The sequence below is a fragment of the Rhineura floridana genome, chromosome 9 (assembly GCF_030035675.1).
Source record: "Rhineura floridana isolate rRhiFlo1 chromosome 9, rRhiFlo1.hap2, whole genome shotgun sequence".
NCBI classification, from domain to species: Eukaryota; Metazoa; Chordata; class Lepidosauria; order Squamata; family Rhineuridae; genus Rhineura; species Rhineura floridana.
Genome location: NC_084488.1, coordinates 40,869,461 through 40,883,400, shown reverse-complemented (window position 1 = coordinate 40,883,400; position 13,940 = coordinate 40,869,461). Strand labels below are relative to the sequence as shown.

The window sequence follows — 13,940 nt, the reverse complement described above, 5'->3', positions numbered from 1 at the left end:
AAAGAGGGTGTGATGCCATCAGCCCTCAAGGAGGCAATTGTAAAGCCCATCTTAAAGAAGCCCTCCTTGGATCCCCAAGTTTTTAATAACTTTCGCCCAATTTTGAATTTACCATTCTTGGGCAAGGTCATTGAGCGAGTGGTGGCCAATCAGTTGTCGACACACTTGGATGAAACGGATTACTTAGATCCATACCAATTGGGCTTCAGGACTGGTCACGGAACTGAAACAGCCTTGGTCGCTCTGGTAGATGATATGAGGAGGGCATTAGATAGGGGAGAATTTACCTTCCTTGTCCTCCTTGATCTCTCAGCGGCTTTTGATACTGTCGACCACAGTATCCTTTTATATCGCTTAGAGGGATTGGGAATAGGAGGCACTGTATTACGGTGGTTCCGCTCCTTTCTCTCTGATAGATACCAACAGGTGGCATTGGGGGAGGAGGTTTCAGACCCTTGGCCTCTCAATTGTGGTGTGCCACAGGGTTCTATCCTCTCTCCCATGCTATTTAACATCTATATGAAGCCGCTGGGGGCAATCATCAGGAGATTTGGGCTGCAGTGTCACCAATATGCGGATGACACTCAGCTCTATCTCTCGTTTAAATCTTCACCAGAGTTGGCTGTGGAGACCTTGTCCAAGTGCCTGGAGTCCGTGAGTGGATGGATGGGAAGGGATAGGCTGAAACTGAACCCCGACAAGACCGAGGTACTGCTCGTGGGGGACAAGAGAAGGTTGGGAACCGTTGACCTGAAGTTCAATGGGGTGAGTTTACCCCTAAAGGACCAGGTCCGCAGCCTCGGGGTTGTACTTGATTCCAAGCTGTCCATGGAGGCTCAGATTTCGGCTGTGAGCCGGGCAGCTTGGTACCAACTACACCTTATACGTAGGCTGCAACCCTACCTTCCTGTTCATCAGCTCCCACTGGTAGTACATGCCCTGGTCACCTCTCGATTAGATTACTGTAATGCGCTCTACGTGGGGTTACCCTTGAAAACGGTCCGGAAACTACAACTTATTCAAAATGCGGCGGCTCAATTACTCACAAACAGTCGTCGCCGGGACCACATCATGCCAGTGTTGTTCGATCTACACTGGCTTCCAGTTGTTTTCCGGGCCCAATTCAAGGTGTTGGTATTAACCTTTAAATCCCTACACGGTCTCAGCCCAGTTTATCTAAAGGAGCGCCTACAACGCCACCAATCATGCCGCCTGACAATATCGGCCACACAAGGCCTTCTCTCAGTCCCGCCAACCAAAGCAGCTAGGTTGGCGGGCACTAGAGAGAGGGCCTTTTCAGTGGCGGCCCCCACCCTCTGGAACTCCCTCCCACAAGATCTTCGGCACATCTCTTCCCTGAATATGTTCCGCAAGGTCTTAAAGACCTGGCTTTTTCAACAGGCTTTCGGGATTTTTGGGGAGGCTTAATATTCTTCTGTTTAAATGCCTCCTATTATGTATTGTTTGTTCTTATAATTTATATTATTTCACTGTATTTTTGTATTGTTTTTTGCCATAATTATTGTATGTACGTCGCCTAGAGTGGCCATCGGCCAGATAGGCAACACATAAATTAAATTTTATTATTATTATTATTATTATTATTATTGTTGTTGTTGTTGTTGTTGTTGTTGTTATTTATTATTATTATTATTAACTTTAACTGAATGGATACAAGTACTGAAGGAAATCTTGATGGATATAATGAAAAGCCTTGTCTTCGGCTCTCTTCTTAGAATATTGAATAAATCCTGAATTGCAAGTTATGCTACCTTTAAAATTCAGAGTCGTTCATATATTTAATAAAATCAGGCCATGGACAATAATTATTATCCTCACCTCTGAGAGGGATTTTTTTGCTTGATTTGATCTGATGGTTCCAGCATTTAAAAAAATACCTGTGTAGACTATATGAAGTCAGAGTTAAAGGCACACTTATTTGTATTTAAAATTGTTATGAATATCTATATCTATTTATGGGAGTTGGGAGAAAAGTTATCCCCCTGTCTAGCCGATATGGAGTTGGAATCGGTTTTATATTTGGAGTTGCTCTATCCCTGTGACATCTATAATGTTTTCTCCAAGCTGCTCTAAGCAATTCTTTATGAAACCTTTGGTGACTAGCAAACCCTTAGAAAATACAGAAAGTGCAACTTCTGGGGCTGAACATCTTGTCAGAACTGGAAACAACATAGAAATTGAAACCAATGTAGAGAAGAAATTAGAAATGAAACTGGAGTTAGGTACTTTGCTTGCATTAGTTTCCATTTTTGTCAGCAGTTGAAAAAATACTTTAAGTGGAACCACTGCTGCAACTAAATGATACTTTAAAAAAAAACCTCTGCCTTCCATCGTAACTTGTAATTTTGCTCTCTCTTTTTACTTCTAGTTAACCTCCATGTTTGTAGCTACTTTCAGGTCACGTAACCTTATTTCAAAGTTCCTGATACCTTCAGGTAGATGGGCAAATTGTAAAACTTTTTGGAGAGGTACTTGGGTAAAGGAGTTGCAATTGCTAAAATATATACTAGGTCAGGCCAGTGCCTTGAAAACAAGGATGAGTGGCCGTTTTTGGACTGACACCACTCTTTAAACTAATTGGTGGCTGTACCATGGGGAAAAACATTGTGTATTCTCTTCTTCTCACACAGGCATCCTATCAAATACTTCTGTCTGGTTCTTGCACTACAAAAGGGTTCTAAGCCACACTCCTCTCCTGTCCCTGTGAAGGTATTTCTATGGAAAGCCAAGTGCAAAGAGAACCCTCAGTAGATACAGCAGCAGCTTCCTGGTAAAAACACACGATTGTGGCAGCAAACTTTTCAGCATCCCAATAATGGGAACCACTATCAGGATGGAAGCAGCAGCTTATTCATAGAAGGATCAATTTATACACTACAGTGTTCCACTGTAGGGGTGTGTGTGCGTGTTTGTGTGTGCGTGTAAAAGTTCTCTTCTAGCAGACATGTATCAAATGAAGCAGACAAGCTCTCTCTTTCTCACCCCCAAGCAGGGAAAATCCCACTTGTTTCAGCCATAGAAGCTTCATCCTAAGGAAAACTTCTATAAGCCATTTAAATGGGCCCCTATGGGTTTTACCCAACTACAGAGTCAGATGAGTTGTTTCTGGCCTTACCAAGTCTGTGGAAGTTGCTGGCAATCATGCAAGGTTTGTGAAACCTAATTGCCACAGTATATAATCAAAGAGAGCCAGTGTAGTGCATATATGGTGAAGTGGTTACAGTGTTGAACTACGACCTGGGACACCAGGGTTCGAATCCCCACACAGCCATGAAGCTCACTGGGTGACCTTGGGCCAGTCACTGCCTCTCAGCCTCAGAGGAAGGCAATGGTAAACCACCTCTGAATACCCCTTACCATGAAAACCCTATTCATAGGGTTGCTATAAGTCGGGATCGACTTGAAGGCAGTCCATTTCCATTTTCCATATAATAAAAAACTCAGCATCCAACAAGTCTTTTGCTAGCTCTTCTCTTCAGTTCAGTTTCAGGGTCAGATCTATTGTGTCACAAGATCCCACCCACCAGCGTGCTCCTCCCTGTCCTTAATGTTCCCCATGTGATCATGCCTTGGCAACATCTTAGTTTAGACACCTAACTCTAGTTGACATGCCCCACATACAAGGGACAGTTGTTGGGCCTAAAGCAAGGATCATGTGTGTGGTAAGAAGCCAGGTGAAATGGGAGCTCACAGACCTCAGATTCCACCGCCTTCCCTTGCCTCCACATTAGTGGCACAACTTTATGTTTAACAGAGGGAAAAAGTTTGGAAGAATCTTCAAAAAAGCTGCACCTTACAAACACTTTACAAAATTAAACAGCAAGATTTGTTTCATAATGAGAGATGCAGCCTTCTTGTCCAAATTCACATTCATTTCATTAGTCTAGAATATTCTCTTGTGTGACCAGACAGAATTGCTCAGATGAATCTGTATTCTAATTATAGGATTCAGGGAACTTGGATCTGTTCAGAAGCTGGAGCCATTCCAGGACGTAAAGAGGCACCAGCCGTATTTTAAGGAACAAGAATACAAAAAAGTTCTGACCCTTGCATGTACAATTGACTATGACTCTCCACTACATTCACAATAATGTGCACAATTAAAAGATGCTAGGGTTATTTGCAACATTTATTCTAACTGTACACTGAATACAGAGTATGGATTTCCTGGTCGAGGAATGATAGACATACATCTCAATATATAGATATGCCTTCTGGTTGTAGAGCAACATTGCTCTCCATTCCCCAGGTGGTGGTGGCCATGGCCAAAAGTGCCTTCTACAGTAGGGCCCCGCTTCTCGGCGTTCTGCTAATACGGTGCCAGAGGGGTGATCAGCTGGAGGAGGGGCTGGAGCTCCCCGCATTCCAGCTGATCTCGCCAGAGGGGAAGATCAGCTGTACTCCTCCTGGGGGGCTATCAGACTCCTGCACTCCTGCTGATGGCGCCAGAGGAGGGGAAGATCAGTTGTAGTGCACTACAGCTGATCTTCTCGTCTTCTGGCACGATCAGACTCCCGCGCTCCAGCTGATCGCACCAGAGGAGGGGAAGATCAACTGTAGTGTGCTACAGCTGATCTTCTCCTCTTCTGGCACGATCAGCGGGTTAGGTTCCAGACCCCCGCACTACAGCTGATCCCCTTTTCGGTAGGGGTCTGGAACCTAACCTGACGTATGAGTGGGGCCCTACTGTACTTGCTTAGGCTCATGCATTAGCTATGGTCACTCTCAGTGGAGGTTGCTCCATAAAGGCAAATGGGGCACTGCCCAACTAATCTTAGTCTGACTTCAGCCAGCCCCTACCTGTTATCTTCCTTACAACCAATTAGGGGTTGGCTCTGTTTGTGATTGACTCTGGCTCCACTTACTGCTGGTCTCCCTGCTTTCTGTCCTACCAGTTCCAGTGGGCACTGGCCACTACTAGTCACTCCTAGAAAATAATGACCTGAGCACTATTATAAATGCTTTGGTAACCTCTAGGTTGGTCTACAGAAAAAATCTCTATGTTGGACGTCCTTTGAAAGTTGTGTGGAAATGTTAGCTCAGAATACAATCAGTTGTTTAACTATGGGAGTAAGCTGAAGGGGGCTTACTACCCCCTTGCTAACACAGGTACTCTGGATCCAAATTCATTCCTGGTACAATTATTTCATTAACATTGCTATCTTGTAAGATGCAACAAATAAATCTCCCAGCTGAGCTGCCAAATAGTAATCTGCATTTAGCTGACTTTCTCTGGTTTTGCCATATCTATGTGCTACTTTTGACAGGGATTGTTTCGGGCTAGAAGACAGAGATGGAGGAAGAAGCAACTAGGAAGGCAAAATAACTGGATTATGGCCTATCCCATTTTACTTACATGCCGAGTGACTAGGAACAAATGGAACAGGAAGCCAGGGTGCCCCCTGAACACTTATTTTAAAGGCTAGACTACATTTGTCACCATTTACAAACTTAGCTATCAAAGGCATTTAAGCACACTTCGAACCTTAATTGTCTTTAGAAAGTTACTTTAAAAGCCACCTCTAAATCTTCTGAATACATTTTATGCCTTGCTGGGTGTTTCCGAGCTCAGTTGTTCCACACATGGAAAATGCACCAGTCAGCTACTTTGAAGCACATTTTGACATTTTCCCTAATGTTGCCTTCATCTAACTTGATGCAGCTGGTGAAGACCAGGGGGAGAAACGGCTACACCCAAGGTCAAAGTGTGTAGAGAGATAAAATATATAACATTCATGTTTTCCTAATTCAGACAAACCTCCAGAGTTCAATTTCCTCATTAAAAGGGGATCAGTTTTCTTTCTCTGGTGCTCACATTAGCACTACAGAGAAGCTAAGCAGCTGAACAGCACTGTGTTCCTTCATATACATCAACCAAGCTCTTGGCACATAAAATAAATATTGTTGGTGCCTGTGTGCAGTTGTCAAGGAAAGAGAACTACACGCATCTACTGATTCCACGTCCTTCTCTAACACTTCCTTTTTCACTTGAACAAAAGGAAGGGTATCCTTCACACAAAACACAATACTTACATTCTACCCCCCAAAAAAACAAAACCCCTAAGCAGATACTAAATCGGTAATTACATGTAGGTGAAGATCCCCCAACTTTTCTTCCCCATCAAGTGCCTCTTAAGAAGTTCAGAGATTCACATGTATGCAGTCTTTTCCACCTACGCTAATCCATGTTCCCGCAGTGCAGTCATCTCATCTAGGAAGGTCCTGCTTAGGTTCAGAGGTGACCAGATCAAAATCAGAGCAGGAAATAAGAGTTGGCCAATCTGTTCTATGTAGATGGTTAAGAGAAATAAGATAGAATCAATTACGTTCTGAAATAAGAGATGGCCCTTCAAAATCTAGTCAATGTTCAAGAGCGTGCATGCCCTTACACACTCACCCTACCTTCCATGTCTATTTTGTCACTATTAGTCATCTGTACATTTTAAGCCATAATCAAGGTGTTATAAAAGAGAGGTTATGAACTTTTCTCCACCTTCGTTAGCAAATTATATGGCTGCAGAAAAGCTGGGGCAGTCCATTGCCTTACTGAATGTGCATTTAAAAAGGAATGGGACAAAAATATTAAACCCATCTGCATAAAGAGGTCTGCTCCACCCAGTCGTAAGCCATGGGGCTGACAAAAACAATCTTTTTGCCTTTGATGCCTTCACAAAAGTGACAGTATTCTCAATATTAAATCTGCAGGATGCAATCCTAAATTTCTCAGGAAATGCAGCTCTATCCAAATGTTACATGAGAAAAAACTTTGTTACTGCACAGTCAAGGTAAAACAATCCAGTCCAATGCCAAACATTATTGGGCCCCTAGCTAATGAACTTTGAGCCTTCCAAGTGACATGTAAGAAGGATGTGTTCGCTCATAATAAAACACAACTCTTGTGGATTCTTGCCTGACCAGTGCAGTCTATGAGGGTGGAGGGAAGGGCCCCATGAGCACTATACATTCAAAGCAGAATCATACCACTTTAAACAGCTTCTCCCAAAGAATCATGGGAACTGCAATCTGTTAAGGGTGCTCACGGATGTTAGGAGATGCTTCTTCCCCTCACAGACCTACAATTCCCAGAGTGGTTTAACAATCAGTCCCTCTTCCTTCCAAGGGAACTCTGAGAATTGTAGCTCTGAGAGGAATAGGAGTCTCCTAAAAACTCTCAGCACCCTTGACAAACTACGGTTCTCTGGGGAAAGCCATGACTGTTTAAAGTAGCAAGCTACTGCTTTAAATGTATAATGCAGATGTGGCCTAAGGAAGAGCAGCAGAATGCAAATCAACAGTGGCTTATTGCCTAAGCTCTGGGGTGGAGAAACGTGGCCCTCCAGATATTGTTAGACTTCCAAGTACTATCTTCCTCAGTCAGTATGGTGAATGGTCAGATACGATGAACTGTAGTCTAGCAACATCTGGAAGCCCACAGATTGGAAGGATATTATTATCTATTAAATTTATATCCTACCCTTCTTCCCAAAAGGAGCCCAGAATGGCAAACAACAAGTGATGAAACAATAAAAACATCTTTAAAATATCTAAAAAACAAAAACAGAACTCCAATACAGATGCAGACTGGGATAAATATATTTACTTAAAAGACTTGTTGAAAGAGGAATGTTTTTCTTAGGTACCAAACAGACAACAGCGATGGTGCCTGTCTAACATTTAAGGGGAGGGAATTCCAAAGGGTACATGCCACAACACTAAAGGCCCAATCCCTACATTGTGCAAACAGACCTCCTGATAAGATGTAATCTGCAGGAGGTGCTCACCTGCCGAATGCAGCTCTCTAATGACAGCTTTCTAACATAAACAAATTATTAAAATGTATCTATGATTGTATTTATTCCTCTTTATGATGGACTGCTGGAAGACTCCTAAGGTATTGAGGAAATCTGGAAGCCAACACTGCACAGAATAAAATCTGTGTTGCTTACATATACAACAAGATTAAATATTAATACTTATACTTGAAATGTATACCACAAAGGTTACTTTTAATAGGTATCACTTACATTATTTGTGTACCAAAAGCAATGTGAAATAAAATAAATGGGTTCAATTCTGTAAAAACACATAGTGGTTTTGAGACATTTATCTGGCAGCACATCCATTTATTTGAAGAGATTATCATACTGACCCTCTCACCTTCAACAAGCAAGAACAGTATTCAAGCCAGTTCAAGATTCAAAGAAACATATTTTCATATGGCATAGTCATGACTGATACTTTTATCACATATGGGCTCTTCTCTGATAGCTGTTTATCACAAGACAATTTGTACTTGGGTACAGTTACTCAGATACAAAATACGCTCATATCACGTCAATTAGGAAGACTATACTAATATTTCGAGCACAGTGTTTTCCTTTAAAAACACAGAAGCTGAGAACAAGAAAGCATTTCATTTACCCCTATAAGTGGTATTATAAAGAGCAGAGTGCATGTTTTCATTTCTGAATAGAAATCTAAAAAAGTACACAGCATGTTTCAGTGAGGGTAATCTGTGGAACGTGCCTGAGCACAAGGTTTCAGGTGATCTGAGCTACAAGCTTCACAATCACAAGATGTACTTGCTATTCATATTCAGTTTTGGTTTGTAAAACTGATCTTTGCAATAATAAACAACAGCTATTTGCTCAATGCAATAAAAGTATGTGATCATATCTGATTAAAGAGTTGTTTTATTATCTGGGTGGGGTTGTTCTAGCTGTTCATCATTAACCTCTCCTATTTTGAATCTCTCCAGTTGTCAGCATGATAGCCCATGGCTTTGGGGTACAGACATTCCCATCTTCAGATCACCTGTGCCTAGACAGATGAATGGAAATCAAGATCAAGATCTCTTTAGAGAGTGGAGTTCCCCATCCCCATCCCTCTCTTCATCTTTACGGACCTGGAATTCTCCCAAGCACAGACATTTCATAGTTGAGCATTTCTACATTTGTGTGTTTTTGCTCATTTGTACAGTTTCTGTCACTGTAATATTGAGTTGCAAAGGTGGCCATTCTGAACCATATCCAAATGATAATGAAGACACATACTTTTTTGCAAGTGCAAAAAATAACATAATAAATGGATAGGAAATTACAATTGCTTGGATATTGTAAAAGCAGTACCTGTTACTGTAGTATTGAATCCCTTTTCTTTTTCAAAACCTTCTTATGAGGAGTTTTTGTTTTAGGGCAATTTTATTGCTGGTTTTAGGTTTATATAAAATGAAGTACTAATATGTGCCAGAGGATATATATGGGGAAAGGCTCCCCCCCCCTTAATTTCAAGATACTCAAAAATTTACACGGCAGTCCATAAACCATTAAGCTTGTAGTTCTTGCATATATAACTTTTGACCTAATGCACAATCCATTAATGTACCTAAGAGCTCTGGCTTCATTTCTTTATTGGATCACAGTTGTGCATCTTCGCCTACCAGTATATCTGCCTGTAAAACCAGGGTAATAGCTCCACAGTGCTTATACTTGTTACATCATGGTCACATAGTAAAGGGAAAGGCAAGAGCCCATTTGACATGGTTGAAAATTCTTTCCTGACCCCAAATACAATGATCAGCCAGCCCATGAACATCAGTAAAACCTATTCAGTTATCCAAGTATTCTGGGAAACACAAGTCACCTATCTCTAGCTGTGGCTGCTTTTCATACTACAAGAGGAACATGATTCTTTCCATTGCCATTACTTAGTGACACATACTATACAATGTTCACTAATGATTGTCAAAGGAACAGTACAGTAGGGCCCCACTTATATGGCGGGTTAGGGGCCAGGCCCCCACCGTAAAGCGGAAATCGCCGTAAAGCGGAACCCATTGACTATAATGGGTCACGTTGCGTGAAAATGCCGCAAAAGCGGCTTTAAAATGGGGGAATTTCCCCTAATTGAAAGCCGCCGCATCAGTGGAACGCCAGAAAATGGAACGCCGTAAAGCGGGGCCCTACTGTAGTAACCGGCTCCATCTTGAAATTTTACTGCACAAGCAACGTGTGGAATGCATCAACTGCAGTAAGAGAATTATGTATCCAAGCATGACATGAGGCTAACATAGCGCCAATGTTATGATGGTGTGGCATGCAGATGCACCTGTATAATTGCTTGAATATGAAATGTGCAATCAAGCTATATGTGTCATATGAAGATGTACACCATCTGTCATTTAAGGCAATGCAGCAGCAAAAGGACTGTACCAGTTCCTTGCTCCCGGGTCCATAAATAGTCAATTTAGTGCTCATGCTACACACTGGTCCAAAGGCATTAACAGCCCCCTCATGTCAGAACTAGAAACCATATGTCACATCCTGTGAGCCACAAGCTTGGTTCAGATATAACATCAAGGTATGTATTAGTGCTATGAGAATGAGCCTTTGAGAAGCCACTAAATTGCATGTTCTCTTCTCATCACTCATGGCAATTCTTTTCCTCCTTTTCTGCTCTGAGACAAATCATTGTTTGCTCTTTCATTTGAAATTGCAAATTACGACTTGGGCTTGCCCAACCAACCAGGATTGCAAATTGAGATCTGTCCTGGTTTGCAGGACAACTACAAACCATAAGTTGCTGGTTTAGATGAAATGACAAACTGGTTTGTCTCATGTAAGGAAAAGGAAGAAATCACTGATTACGGAGGGAGGGAGGAGCACACAGACCTGCTTGAAGGCTCCCCCTTGTAACACCGAACTGTGGGTTTGCCATTACTTCTGAACCAAGCTACTGTCTTAATTCAGCAGGATTCAGAGGATCAGGACACAAGATATTTAGATGCTAGGTTTACAAGCTGCCAAGGAACTTCAGGATGTAAACCAGAAACTGTGAACCAGTCCTATTGTCTTCAACAGAGCTATACTGAAGTAGGCTGCTTAAGATTGCAGAATGGTGATTTTTTTCTATGTACTACAATGGGAAACGTAACTGCTTAACTGTTGCACCTGTAGCAGGGAAAAGCCACATGTTCAGCCCCCTACACTACAATATCAGCCCTTAAAGCTCAATCTTGCACTCCATATACAAACATTTGCAACCGCCAAGGAGGATTTTGCCAGACAAGGTGAGTTGGACTTCCCCATGACTAAGCAGCTGCTCTATGAATGCCTCTTATTCTACTGTTAAAAGCATTTCATGTTTTGTCTGTGGAGATTTCTGCATGAACAAACTGCCTCACTTTTGTGGGAGGTAGGGCTATGCTACAGTGTCACTTAGTAAGGTTGTGCCACTTGCCACACACACCTTTCTTTAGGTCAGTTGCCCTTGAACATAATATTAAATCCCCTTACTGTTATTCATCACAAATGCAGCATTTTGAGCAGACAGGGTGGCTTACAATATTCATTATACAAAATGCCAATAGATAAACCGATAGTAACACCCTCTGATGGGTAAGAAAACAAGACTAAGTAATTACTTGCACCATGCTCTGATCTTAAAGCATACAAATGTGGAAGTAAATTATTTTTTAAAAAACTAGGGGTGGCTAACGCTGGATCCAATCTCCCCAAGGAAATTTTTCTCTCCCCCCTCCAAAACTGCCAATTTTATCAGTGGTGGTGACAAAACAAAGTAAAACAAAGCAAACACAGTGCTGGGGCTCTGCCCACCTCAGCCCCCTGATAGGGGTGCAAATTGCCCCCTCCTCAGTCATCAGATTGATCATTTGATGAGTGGGAAGGGGGTAATAACTTAAACTCTCAGCTAATCTGCCCAGATCATCTGAAGAGGGAAGCTGTGTGTCCTGAGTATGTGTGCTCGTGCAAGAGTGAGGAGTGGCCACACTCACCACTGATGTGAGGCCCCTGGAAGTTTGATCAAGGGTGAATAAGACCCCTGGGCAATGAAAGGTTAGTCATCCTTGTTTTTGTTTTTTTAAATCAAGGTGAATGCACAAGGCTCACAGATAAATGTTTGGTTGAACAGAGCATGGAATATGCTATATATGACAGATCTTAAGAACACAAGGGGAGTCCTGCAGGACGAGGCTAAAGGCCCATCTAGTCCAGCATCCTGTTCCCACAGTGCCTATTTAACATTTGCTTTAGAGTAGGTCAGAAAAAGATTAGTCGTATCAGTAATTTTACTTGGGTAAATTGGAATTTATTTGCCCATTTTTTAGAATGACTGTTAGCAACGGAATGTAGCTATTAATGATTTAATTTTTTAAGGTAACATCAATAAAATGAAAAGGACTGAATCTATTATTGTCTTATCATTACTTTTTTCTGGTTTTCCCTCTCTTTCTCTGCAATGATAATGTGAGAACTTTTCAGTAAGGTAAATAATGTGACAAAACTAGTATAAGAAATGTGAAGGATGGTTGCCTAAGGAGAATAGGCTCAAACTGAGAGGCTGCAATCTGATTAAATATATGTCAACTGATTAATCATAAAAGAGAAAGAAATCAACTGAAAACTAACACACATAAATGCAGTAGAACTTGGGACTTTCAAGTATAACTCCAAGATTCTACACATTGGATCAGACTGACACTATTTTATTTTATTATTTTATTAATATCCTACCTTTCTTCCATCACGTAACTCAAGGCAACATACATGGGGCTCCCAAGCAGTTTCTTATCCAAGAATTGAGCAGACCCAGATCTGCTTGGCTTCAGCAAAGTGGCTGCATGAACTCTCAGCCACATCCTGGGATTGATACTCTTTGGCCATGTGTCACATTTGTAACCGATAACCACAATCATGTGCTTAGTCCACGTAGCTGAAACCATGCACAGAATATAGTATTTAACACAAACATTCAGCATATTGAAAATGAGCTTTTGTTTCTGGTCCTTGCAATTATGAGAAATGTTGTAGAACTTCCAAAGACCAAGACATGGAAATTTTTAGAGCCCAGAGCCTCTATAAGCCACCTATATTCATTTTCCACACATCATCTTATTTCATATCCTTCAATCCTTACAATGAGAGCCAGTATGGTGTAGTGGTTAAGGTGCTAGACTATGACCCGGGAGACCAGGGTTCGAATCCCCACAGCCATGAAGCTCACTGGGTGACCTTGGGCCAGTCACTGCCTCTCAGCCTCAGAGGAAGGCAATGGTAAAACCACCTCTGAATACGGTTTACCATGAAAACCCTATTCGTAGGGTCGCCGTAAGTCAGGATTGACTTGAAGGCAGTCCATTTTTCCATTTCTAATCCTTACAATATTATTATCATATTATTTTTAAAGGCCATATTGGAAGTAGAATAAATTATCAGTGGTTCTCAAAATACCACCCCCCTGCCTGAACTCTTGAAAAATCGTTGTGGATCTCAGTGGACCACTTAGTAAACTTTTTCTTCTTCTAAAAATCAAAGGGCATACATAGCTCATATTTTAATAATCATAGTCTTGACTTTCTACTGTGACAGATGTGTCTGTTTTTGTGAGGAAAGTTCTGTGAAGTCAGTCACGTGTAGCTTCATTTTCAACTTTGGTCTTTATGCTGAACACACTATCATTGGCTTCATTATTTTTAGTACTGCTTCTTTTAATATTTTATAGGCTGAGCATTTGATTTTTTGATATTTTTTTGCTGGTTATTTATATTACCAGTACATATTTTGTTTTGTTTTGGGGCCCTTGGCTCTTTGTTGTTTTTGTTTATTGACTCCTAATCATAAACTGCTTTGAGATATTTTATATATAGAAAGTGGTCTATATAGAACAACCAAATTAATAAATAAATAACTTCTTGTTTTCTTTTTCAAATATCTCATTTTCAACCACCTATCCATTTCTTATACTTGACAACTCTCCTTACTGCATTGACAACTAATCTAGACTGCTATTTCAGGAACTATTTTGGAGAAAATTAGTAAACTGCACCTACATCTTATTATGTAAATTACAGGCCCTAGGCCCTTGTTACTAGGGTTGCCAGGTTCCTGGCCTGAGACTGA

At 41.3% G+C, this 13,940-nt stretch overlaps 1 protein-coding gene across 6 annotated transcripts in view; it reads right to left on the bottom strand.

Moving 5' to 3' along the window:
- IRF2 (interferon regulatory factor 2) overlaps positions 1–13,940 on the bottom strand; it is a 65,840-nt gene that overhangs the window by 41,997 nt on the left and 9,903 nt on the right. The window contains exon 1 of one of the 6 annotated variants that reach the window (XM_061583467.1): positions 6,109–6,130. The exons of the other annotated variants lie outside the window; for them this stretch is intronic. The gene's annotated coding sequence lies outside the window, so the exon portion shown is untranslated. Of the gene's footprint in view, positions 1–6,108; positions 6,131–13,940 lie in introns of those variants that run through there. 6 annotated transcript variants of the gene reach the window in all.